Source organism: Micropterus salmoides, unplaced genomic scaffold (genome assembly GCF_014851395.1).
Source record: "Micropterus salmoides isolate LMB-PRFRI ecotype aquatic unplaced genomic scaffold, ASM1485139v1 Ms_hic_scaffold_7, whole genome shotgun sequence".
Classification (NCBI taxonomy): Eukaryota; Metazoa; Chordata; class Actinopteri; order Centrarchiformes; family Centrarchidae; genus Micropterus; species Micropterus salmoides.
In genome coordinates, this window is record NW_024044459.1 from 26,602,994 (window position 1) to 26,613,752 (window position 10,759).

The following is a 10,759-nucleotide window of genomic DNA, read 5'->3' on the forward strand; positions in this document are numbered from 1 at the left end:
CATTTTACTGCACAACAAGTGAGTACTTTTTGCTGATAATACTTCCATACATGCTTTTAATGTGGTAGTTTTACACTGTTATGTTGGTACTTTTACGTAAGTATTGGATTTAAGTACTACTGCTATTGCTCTTTTAATTGAAAGTGAAAGCATCAGTTAACAGAGGACTACTGTGCAAACATCTTTCTGCAAACCTGATAGGCTTAAATTAATACTGCCTCATATACACTGAAAAAAATAACTTGCAGGATTTACTTAATAAAATCCTCATAACAATTTGCACGAGTACTTTTTAAGTAAATTTTACTCTCCTTATTTCAAGTACAACGCACTTGCCAGTATCAAGTAAAATTTACTTAACACTAAGTTAGTCAAACTAAACAAGTAAATGTTACTTAATTATATTAAATTTGCATGTTATATTTATTTAAACAAATTTAGTAAATTCAATGAATATTTTTCAAATACAGGAACATCACTGTCACAAAAATATTAATTAATTCTATGTATTTGTCATAAGTAGATTTTATTATATTTTTTCCTGATTGACAATTGAAATTACCTATTTGCATGGTGTTATATTACTCAATATAATCATGTAAATGTTGCTCATTTTCTTTTAATAAATCTTACATTTTCGCTAAGCATTTATTGTACTTTTATCACAAATCATCCAACTAAAATACACAAGAAACTACAAACAGTTTAGTTTATTATGTGACAGTTAACACCAGTTAAAATTCACATCTCCTGGAGAATAGTCATTTTGGCTGTACTGAATAAAAACAAAATTCCAAAGTGTTTCTTTGACCTCAGAAAGTGTCATACATAGAAGAGCATATCACATGACAAAAACAACAAAAGGTGAAGTTTTAAACTGACAGAGCATTAACGGTGAAATCCCTATCAATACCACTCCACCCACCACCAATGTTCTTTGTCAGTAATTATTACAAAGATTTGTTGGTCAATATTACCTTGCCCTCAAAGACAATTCCACTGCATCCAACATAGATTTGACATGGTGCTTTAAAAACAAAAGCCTTACACACCTGAAACTGTGCAACTGCAAAATTCAAACCAGTATTATGGACTTGTGCACTCTGTGTGCCAATAAAACCATAATGCATTAAAACATGTTTATCCACTGCATTTACCCATCTGAAATAGATATTTATATTCAGTATATTTTTCAAAGTCAACAAGTCCTGGTCCCAACTGACCACATTTAACAGTCTTTTAGAGAGTCAAAGCTGATGAAGGATGCAGGTGACAGTGTCTTTTCAAGTTGTTACAATCATTTGCAAGATGGAGAAGTGAGTGTACCAGAGATGTACCATGACTAGTACAACACTTGCTACGCAATAGCATTTAAAACAGAAACTTCAGCTTTAAAGCTTGTACTTTTGGGGACAGCTTAATCCCATCCACTTCTAGGAAAAGTTTCTGCAAGACCTTAAAGGTGTAGCGCAGTGTTTGGGGGATATGTAAAGTTGAGGGCATAAATCAGTCCCATAAGCAACGTGCAAGCTTTAGCAGCATTGCGGCATCCTGGCAACATCTCCTTGCGTTCAAGAAGGATGGCCACATCCACTGGATCTTCTCCATCATGGACACCATGGACTACCAGGAGTAGTCTTGAGGTGTGTTGAGTGGCATCACTCCGGCTGTCCTCATGCAAAACATTTATGAAAAAGATACGTTAAAAAAACAATATAAAAAAACTGTCCTCATTATTAAATCACGTTATTTGCAGGACAGAATAAACATGTGCTGAACATGACCACCATTAAACATAGATTGACTCAATTTATCATAAGCAGAGCTATTTTACAGTGAGCTAGCATTAGTAAAGTTTGTTGCCACTCCACAGATTGTAGCATCTTTACAGTTCCAGGAAACCCTATGGCTTCGTAACCCAATAGCTTAATTGTTGTAACTGCACTTTATTTGAATCATTGAAAAATAAGATTTAGTTTGCCAACATTGAGTGGAATATCTCCATCTCTTTGTATGTCTTCCTCTATTACTTCAATAGTAACTTTAGATTACATCACAATAAAAATATATTTTTTTATATTTATATCAAGAAAATTTTACCAGGCAATCTTTAAAAAGTTCCTCTCAATCTCTTGTCAATCCTTCCTCCTCCTTAAACCTAAACTGTCCAGTCTCCTGCCCCGTCCAAAGAGTCACTCTGTAAATGAACAGACAATTTCTGATATTAAAACAAGGATCTAGTCCATTTTGCTACAATTTTAAATTACATTACACAGTAAAGAAATTGTAAAAATAACAGCTGTAGTTCAACATGCATGCAAAGCTTTCTACCTACATGAATAAGACCATGTTGCAGCCATAGTCCAATCACTCCTTCTACGTGCTCTCAATTTACACTTCACTAGCCCGTCCTGCAGCACAATCTGGGCCTGACGTGATAACACAACTCACTGTTGTTCTGTCCTGCTTCCTGTTAAAGAAACACATGCTTATAAAACTTTTAAATAGCAAGTTACAGATGAACTTACTCTTACCTGACAAGATAAAAAACAAGTTAAATTAAATATACTAATAAAAAGAAGCAAAAAGAAAATGAACTACTATGAATCGGTTGAGCTCCAGGTTGCATTTTAAGCTACTACACAATGCAATCATTACTTGAAGCTGTACCTATTCCCTGTTCGAATTTGGTAACAATACCACAAAACATGAATATTTTACACGTTTGTTTAAACAGGCATTTTGCAGAGTGTTTGGTAACATATACATATAACATTAAATATGTTAAAACAAGGGCTGGAAACTGACAAAAATATTTTATTTAAAACACCACACTATTATTTACAACTTTAGATGTTTTTACAGACTAAATGAAGGGGTCAGCTGTGCTAAAATACAACACTGTCCTTTACTGTATAATGTTACACACCAGCCTAGTCAGCATGTATAAAGTTAATTTGGTAATGTTACATTAATAACTTATTTAGTGAAACAAGCAGCTTCAGCTTTGCTATCACGAGTAGAATTACTCCAAATCTTAACCTGAAATTGTAATAATTTCAGGTTAGTCAGCACGTAACCTTAACTGCACTTTTCTAGTCCTGGTAACATTATAACAGTGGCAGGGGTTTTCTAAGCCAGGCAGCTCTTGAGATAGTGGCAATGATATCACAAAAGTAAAACAGAAAGACAATTACTTACCCCTGAGAAAACCCTGTCATGCAGCACCTCTGTCTCAAACAGAAACAGATACAGTTGCCCTGCTTTGGTCCATTACCACTATAATGGCGGGTATCTTGTCTTGTTCAAAAGCACATTCGTGGATTCAAACGTAAACACACACTTGGATTACAATTTGCTTATTATTTTTAGGTATTTATTCAGCAACTATTAAGCTTTAAAATAGTATGTGTAAATCTATAGTAAAATCTACTCCTTCCACACAGTAAGTGTATTACGTGAATAAAATGTTTAAATATTAAAATCTTTACAACTAAAAATTGTAGATCTCACTGAAACTTAATTTACAATGTGGAAATTATGACAGGTAATTTAATATATTTTACTATACCACAAAGTTAGTTTTTTCAGTGTACTCATGCCTGAAAATATTTTATTGCTTTAACGTTATTAACTGCCTCTAGAAATGCATCCCATTAGTCTCTTTTTATCTTAAACACCTTTTCTCCAAGCAGCTGCGCATCACTGCTCCATTTCCTCGCTATCTTCCTCAGCATAAAAATCGAAACAAGATGTAGTGGCGTCTGTTGACACATTTCAGCTCAAGACAAAGACTTCAGAATGAGTGCTATGACCCCCGTATCTGTAAATTAATTTGATCCTTGCTTAAGCTGTCTAGTCACTGTATTTGTTTGGATGACTTAGAAAATAAATAAATTAAAAAGCAAATATAGTTTACATTTTGGCTGCTAACTAAATCCTCTCGCCTCGTGACCCGAGGCATGTGTTGATACGTCACGTGAATAAGATTTATTTAGTGGATAATTTGTTCTGCATATAACAGTTTGAGGAAATGATGTTGTCAGTGTGTGAGTGATATTTGGAAACTCCTTTGTGTGCATGGATTAGATCTTCAGTATAGATGATCCACTCATCAAAAATCAAACTATTATTACAATGTTCTGATTTGGAACGTACAATTCTATTTTAAGGATAGAATCATTTTCTTAGTATGGCTGAAACACACTGGCTGTGTTCGAATCGGAAGGCAGTTGCCTCGCTACCTCGATACCGTAATAGACAGCTGCCTCAGAAGGCATCACTTTCAAGTGAAGGCAGTTTGAAACAGCCTTCTAGGGCAGCACTTACAGCAACGTGTGACGTCAGCACGCCGTCATGCGTCTCGCCAGAAGAGACGCTAGCCTTAGCATCAGCTAACTAGCTATTGAAAAGCCAAACGGCCAACAGACGCCTCAGAAATCATACTGAACAAACTTGGTTGGTTACAGTCACGGGCTAATATTATAGTTCAGTGTTTAGTTCTCGCTAGATTTTCAAAAATCGAAGCGAGAAAAATACAAAAAACTTAAAAACATATTATGTACAAATTTGGCTTGTTTGTCCGCCATCTTGACCAGTTTTCGAAAGCTCCGGCAGCCGCAGCCACGCTACTTTATGGGTAATAGTCAGCATCACCAGCTGCCTTCAAAACTGGCCATTACTGGGGCAGCTTCGCTGTCCTGTTAGACACCTTCTGAGACAGCAGTTTAGCACGTTTCGAACACAGCCACTATTGTCAATGAAGAATCACATTGCACAGATTCTGTTTTTAAACAACAAAGTTATCCTTTTTGAAAAAAATGTAAACAATAATAAGTAAGATTTAGTGACTTAAGTGCTCAGACAATGAGAGAACAGCATGAGCCACATATAGAGTATAGTTTCAAAGTGGCACACTCTTTCTTTTTTGGAATATTTTAATGTACAAAAATCACAGCCAATATGTCACAAAAACATCTGTGCTCATTGACTTCAAGCCACAACACTCCCAACGTTTCTGCTTAATATTTCAGTTTCTCAAACCATAAGTTGAGCAGTGAAACACAATGCTGAAGTCTCGTGAGAGTTGTCTCCTTCCAGTGCCAGTCAGTGACTCACAGGTGGTTAGTCAATGAGTCGACTTATTGTCTGCACCCCCCTCGCTCCCCCCTAACCCCACCCTGCTGCATTTCATTCTATAGATCCAGCCATTGTGCTTATCTTAAGCCTCTGGTGTACTCCATCAGACATTTCCAGATATGACAACTTGCAGAGGTATGCTAATGACTCAAGATATCATTGGTGATGGAAGTTAGAGAGACTATGACTTCATTATCCCTTCATTATTACCTTTAGAGCTCGAAGGTGGAACAATCAAAGCCTGGACGTGTATCTGAAACAACAAACTGGACATGAGTGATGTCATAGAAGCCTTGTATAGTAGGGCTTTCATTGTTGAGGAGGCTGAAGTCCTTTAGTGTTTGCAGGAGACTCATACTGGCCCTTTTCAACCAATTACTCCTAGGAATTACACTCAGGATCTTTTGCACATTCCTGTTTGTGTCTCCATCACTGATTGTTCATCATTAGTCCCAACATGAAGGCTGCACTTGTCAAGAAGGCATTTTGATGTTAGTTTTGCCCTAAAGTCAGTGGAAGAGTTGGACTCGTTGGCTCATAGATAAACATGCTGATTGCACTAACCTTGGTACATAGTAAATAAGTGATTGAGCATGAAGATGGTACCACCCACTGTGTGCGAAGCTTTTTCAGCTTTAGCAAAGCTGTTCTTACTCAACAGAGAGGAGTGTTATTTTCATCGCACAGCACCAAATCCTGTGGTTAGCACAGCGTGAAAATGATCTGTTTGTGGACGTCACTGTTTTGTTGCATCACTCCTGTGCAAACATCATTTACTGTAGATTTAACTAATGTGTCAAAATGTGGCAGGCCAAGAAATAAAAACAAATGATACACTTGTAGACCAATTAGAAACATTTATTTTTTAGATCTGTCTCATGAAGATGTTTATACTCTGAATCCCTGCGGGCCCACTGCATTGTGTGCAGCCTCTGATATAAATGATCATTCATGATATTATTTCTCCATTTGAGGTTACACCCATAAATGTGTGACTCTAAGATGGGCACCTGGCAGAAAGTAACGGTTTCAAACTAGCTGGCATGTTCAAATTGGCCAGATGTGCCTCACTACAGCCCTGTGGGTAGCGCTGCTGTCATACGTGTTACTGTGCCAGGACACGCCTGGTGATGTCCACCACTGTGGGTATTACTCCAACATTGGTGTAGGACAACTGTCCAACAACAACTATAATATTGCTCTGCCTCTGTTTTTATGGAGACCAGTAAAACAGATGAAACACAACAAGTAATTTAAAGTTAGAGTAGTAGAAGATTGAGAGAGATGTGTCCCTGCTGAGAGGATTGTAGACTTAAAACACTAATAAAGTGAGTTATGGTTGTGTAAGAGAGTCGTGATAAATCAAAGATGTTTACAGAAAGACTTCTTGTATGACAAGAAAAGCTAGTTGTACTGTTGAACTGCCTTCCACAATCTCCAAAGCTTAATGACTGTGAGAATCCCTTTAGTGACATTTCTTTTCAGGATATCAAGTGTCTTAAAAGTGATGATTATTAAATGTTCATAGTCTACTTCCACTTGACTCAGGCCTGAATTTCCACTCAATTTTACACAGCCTGTAGACTGAAAATGTTTTGCAATTTAATGGCGATGAACCGAGAATACATGAAACTATGCAACAGAGTCAAAAGAAAACACTAATCATATGTATTGACTACAATAAAAGTCTTTTCAGAAAAGGAGGAGAAAGCCTGCAAAAACAATGGGGTGTTTAAGACTCTATTGGTGCTTGGCCATCTAACGTTTGGCAGACTCACATCTTCTGAATGAGCCTTTTCTTTTTAAACCAGACCACTCCCTATTCACATCTGACAGAGCTTATATGATTTTATACTACAAAAAAAGGTGCTGCATGATCATTCAGGGGAATTCAAGCATGATTCAAATGTGTGTCTAACCTGCTGGTGTGCAATAAACCTCAGTTTCAGTGCCTACATTGTTCAATGGACAATATGTGTTCATTTGTTCTTTGGAAAAAAGAGGATTGTTGGTTTCCCCGAGGTGAAGCCTGAAGGCTTGATGAAGCTCTTGGCTGGAGAGAGAGTGGCCATGAAACATCATTCACAAAACAGCTGTGTTGTCGTATTTGGTCGTGTGTGTGCCTGCCGGTGTGCAAATGGATGTTTGTGCTGACCACATACAGGTGCTGGTCATATAATTAGAATATCATCAAAAAGTTGATTTATTTCTGTAATTAAATTCAAAAAGTGAAACTTGGATATTATATTCATTCATTACACACAGACTGATATATTTCAAATGTTTATTTCATTTAATTGATTTTTAGAAATGTTGGCCAACTGAAAAGTATGAACATGAAAAGTATGAGCATGTACAGCACTCAATACTTAGTTGGGGCTCCTTTTGCCTGAATTACTGCAGCAATGCGGTGTGGCATGGAGTCGATCAGTCTGTGGCACTGCTCAGGTGTTATGAGAGCCCAGGTTGCTCTGATAGTGGCCTTCAGCTCTTCTGCATTGTTGGGTCTGGCGTATCGCATCTTCCTCTTCACAATACCCCATAGATTTTCTATAGGGTTAAGGTCAGGCGAGTTTACTGGCCAATTAAGAACAGGGATACCATGGTCCTTAAACCAGGTACTGGTAGCTTTGGCACTGTGTGCAGGTGCCAAGTCCTGTTGGAAAATGAAATCTGCATCTCCATAAAGTTGGTCAGCAGCAGGAAGCATGAAGTACTCTAAAACTTCTTGGTAGACGGCTGCGATGACCTTTGACCTCAGAAAACACAGTGGACGAACACCAGCAGATGACATGGCACCCCAAACCATCACTGACTGTGGAAACTTTACACTGGACTTCAAGCAACGTGGTTCTGTGCCTCTGCTCTCTTCCTCCAGACTCTGGGACCTTGATTTCCAAAGGAAATGCAAAATTTACTTTCATCAGAGAACATAACTTTGGACTACTCAGCAGCAGTCCAGTCCTTTTTGTCTTTAGCCCAGGCGAGACACTTCTGACGCTGTGTCTTGTTCAAGAGTGGCTTGACACAAGGAATGCGACAGCTGAAACCCATGTCTTGCGTACGTCTGTGCGTGGTGGTTCTTGAAGCACTGACTCCAGCTGTAGTCCACTCTTTGTGAATCTCCCCCACATTTTTGAATGGGTTTTGTTTCACAATCCTCTCCAGGGTGCGGTTATCCCTATTGCTTGTACACTTTTTTCTAGCACATCTTTTCCTTCCCTTCGCCTCTCTATTAATGTGCTTGGACACAGAGCTCTGTGAACAGCCAACCTCTTTAGCAATGACCTTTTGTGTCTTGCCCTCCTTGTGCAAGGTGTTAATGGTCGTCTTTTGGACAGCAGTCAAGTCAGCAGTCTTCCCCATGATTGTGTAGCCTACAGAACTAGACTGAGAGACCATTTAAAGGCCTTTGCAGGTGTTTTGAGTTAATTAGCTGATTAGTTATTAGTTATTATTAATTTTGTGAGATACTGATTTTAGGGTTTTCATTAGTTGTCAGTTATAATCATCAAAATTAAAAGGAATGAACACAGTCTGTGTGGAATGAATGTATAGATTATACAAGTTTCACTTTTTGAATGGAATTACTGAAGTAAATCAACTTTTTGATGATATTCTAATTATATAACCAGCACCTGTACCTGTATATGCATACGTGTAGTGTCTGTGAATTGTGTAAGAGAGCTCCCATTCAGCAACAGGATCTCAACATGCTCACTATTGAAGTCTGATATTACTCTTCTTCATCAGCCGGCTTCACTCAGCTGTACAAGTGCAAGCTGTTACAGTATGTGTGTTGTTCCATCAACTGCACGGTTCCTATGGCAGCTCTGAGTAGAGGAGTGCACGTCCCAGCTCATGTCTGGAAATCTGCCTGCTGGAGTCGGGTGGCCGCCTGATCTGCCAAAGTGGAAACAGCCTTGGTCTTCCTGGAAGTAGACAAAGGTAGGTCTCTGGTAGACAAAGACACTTCCCACTACAGACTAACACATGGATATTGAAATGTAGTATCCTTAAACACTAATGCAATGTGTGTGTGTGTGTGTGTGTGTGTATGTGTGTATTGTGAGTCTGTGTGACAGCTCAGACATACACTAATCCCAAGAATTTCAGGTGAATGGAAGATAAGAGAATGACTGCAACCACATCCTTAACATAGTGAAACTTTCACATGGATGTATGTGCCAAATGTAGGTGTGTTTAACAGTTTGCAAGAAACTGTGACTGTGTTCACAGACAAGTACAGGACTTGCACAAAACCAATGTGGCTTCTGAGTACTTGCTTACTTGCGCAATAACATTCTATGTTAGAACACCTGAGGTTCAATTAGCTCCTCCTGTAAAATGGGGTTTTCCACACTGAGAATTAGAGAGCTGCATGACTTTATATATTCTTCAGGTTATCATTTGAGGCCATAATAAGTCTTTTTATTGAAAGATGTCTTCAGTACATCATGTCAGACATATTTTGAGAGCTGTGTATGAGCAAATTATGTACTTTGACTGCTTAGCTGTTCTATGATGGAGATGCAAATACACAGATGCATTTGTAACTTCTGGTGTGGGTTTCTTACTTCATCTTCTTCTTACTTTCTTACAGCAAATGATTTCATTACGGATTTCACTGATCATTTTCAGATTATTATCAGGCTGGTGTTGTCTTTTAAGAACCATAAAAGCCACCTACATTTCAGCCAACTGAAGACCAAATAACCACAATATTGTCCTCACAGTAATATATGTATGAGTGGTTCAGAGTAGCAATGAACACAATTAAAGAGAGAGAAAGTGAGAGGATAAAATAACTTAATAACTTTAATTAATGACCGACTTATAAAAGCAGGAAAAAAACACAGGTGTAATTAATACATGATGGCTCTGTTCCATTTAGGTGTGTCAGTAACCCATGAAAATGAGCACACTAGCAGGGCTATGGCACTTCTTAATGCAATACAGCTGTTATTAACTAATCCTATCAATTACACCTGATTGATTATTGTCAAGTCAGTTGTTACGATTTTGTGACTGACCTGCATGCCTGTTGCGCTGTCTTAATAACTGCGGCCTGACCACTTTCATCACAAACTGTGGACCCTAATTGTCATATCAGGACTATAAAGCTTTTACCCCCAGTTGTCTTATTTGCTAGTAAAAGTAAAAAGTATGAAGTCAAATTTTAAAGTGTCTACATTTTTACTCACATCACAGTAACTTCATACTTTCTATGTCGACCACTGACAAATCCCTGCTGGTACAGACCTTGGGCTCTCGAGCTTTGTGGAACTGCCTTGTTATGACGCAGGGACAACTCCTGCCTCAGGCTAATAAGCATGCAGTGAGATGTCCTCTGAACCAACAGTGAATGCCACCTTCAAAGGAAACTTGCAGTGCCCCAGTTTTTGTGGCCACAGGGAGCTGTCTGTCAGGACTAAGTTTAAAAATTTCTCTTGTTACCATAAAATTTCTGGTAAAAGATTACATGTGGAAGGAGTTAGAGTGACCTAGAAGGCTTGGGTCTCAGGGTGAGACTATATACGCTTTATGTGTGCATGTTTAAACTATTCAGTGTCTAATATAAAGTCAACACACACAGTCATCGAGCTTCTGTAACCAAATC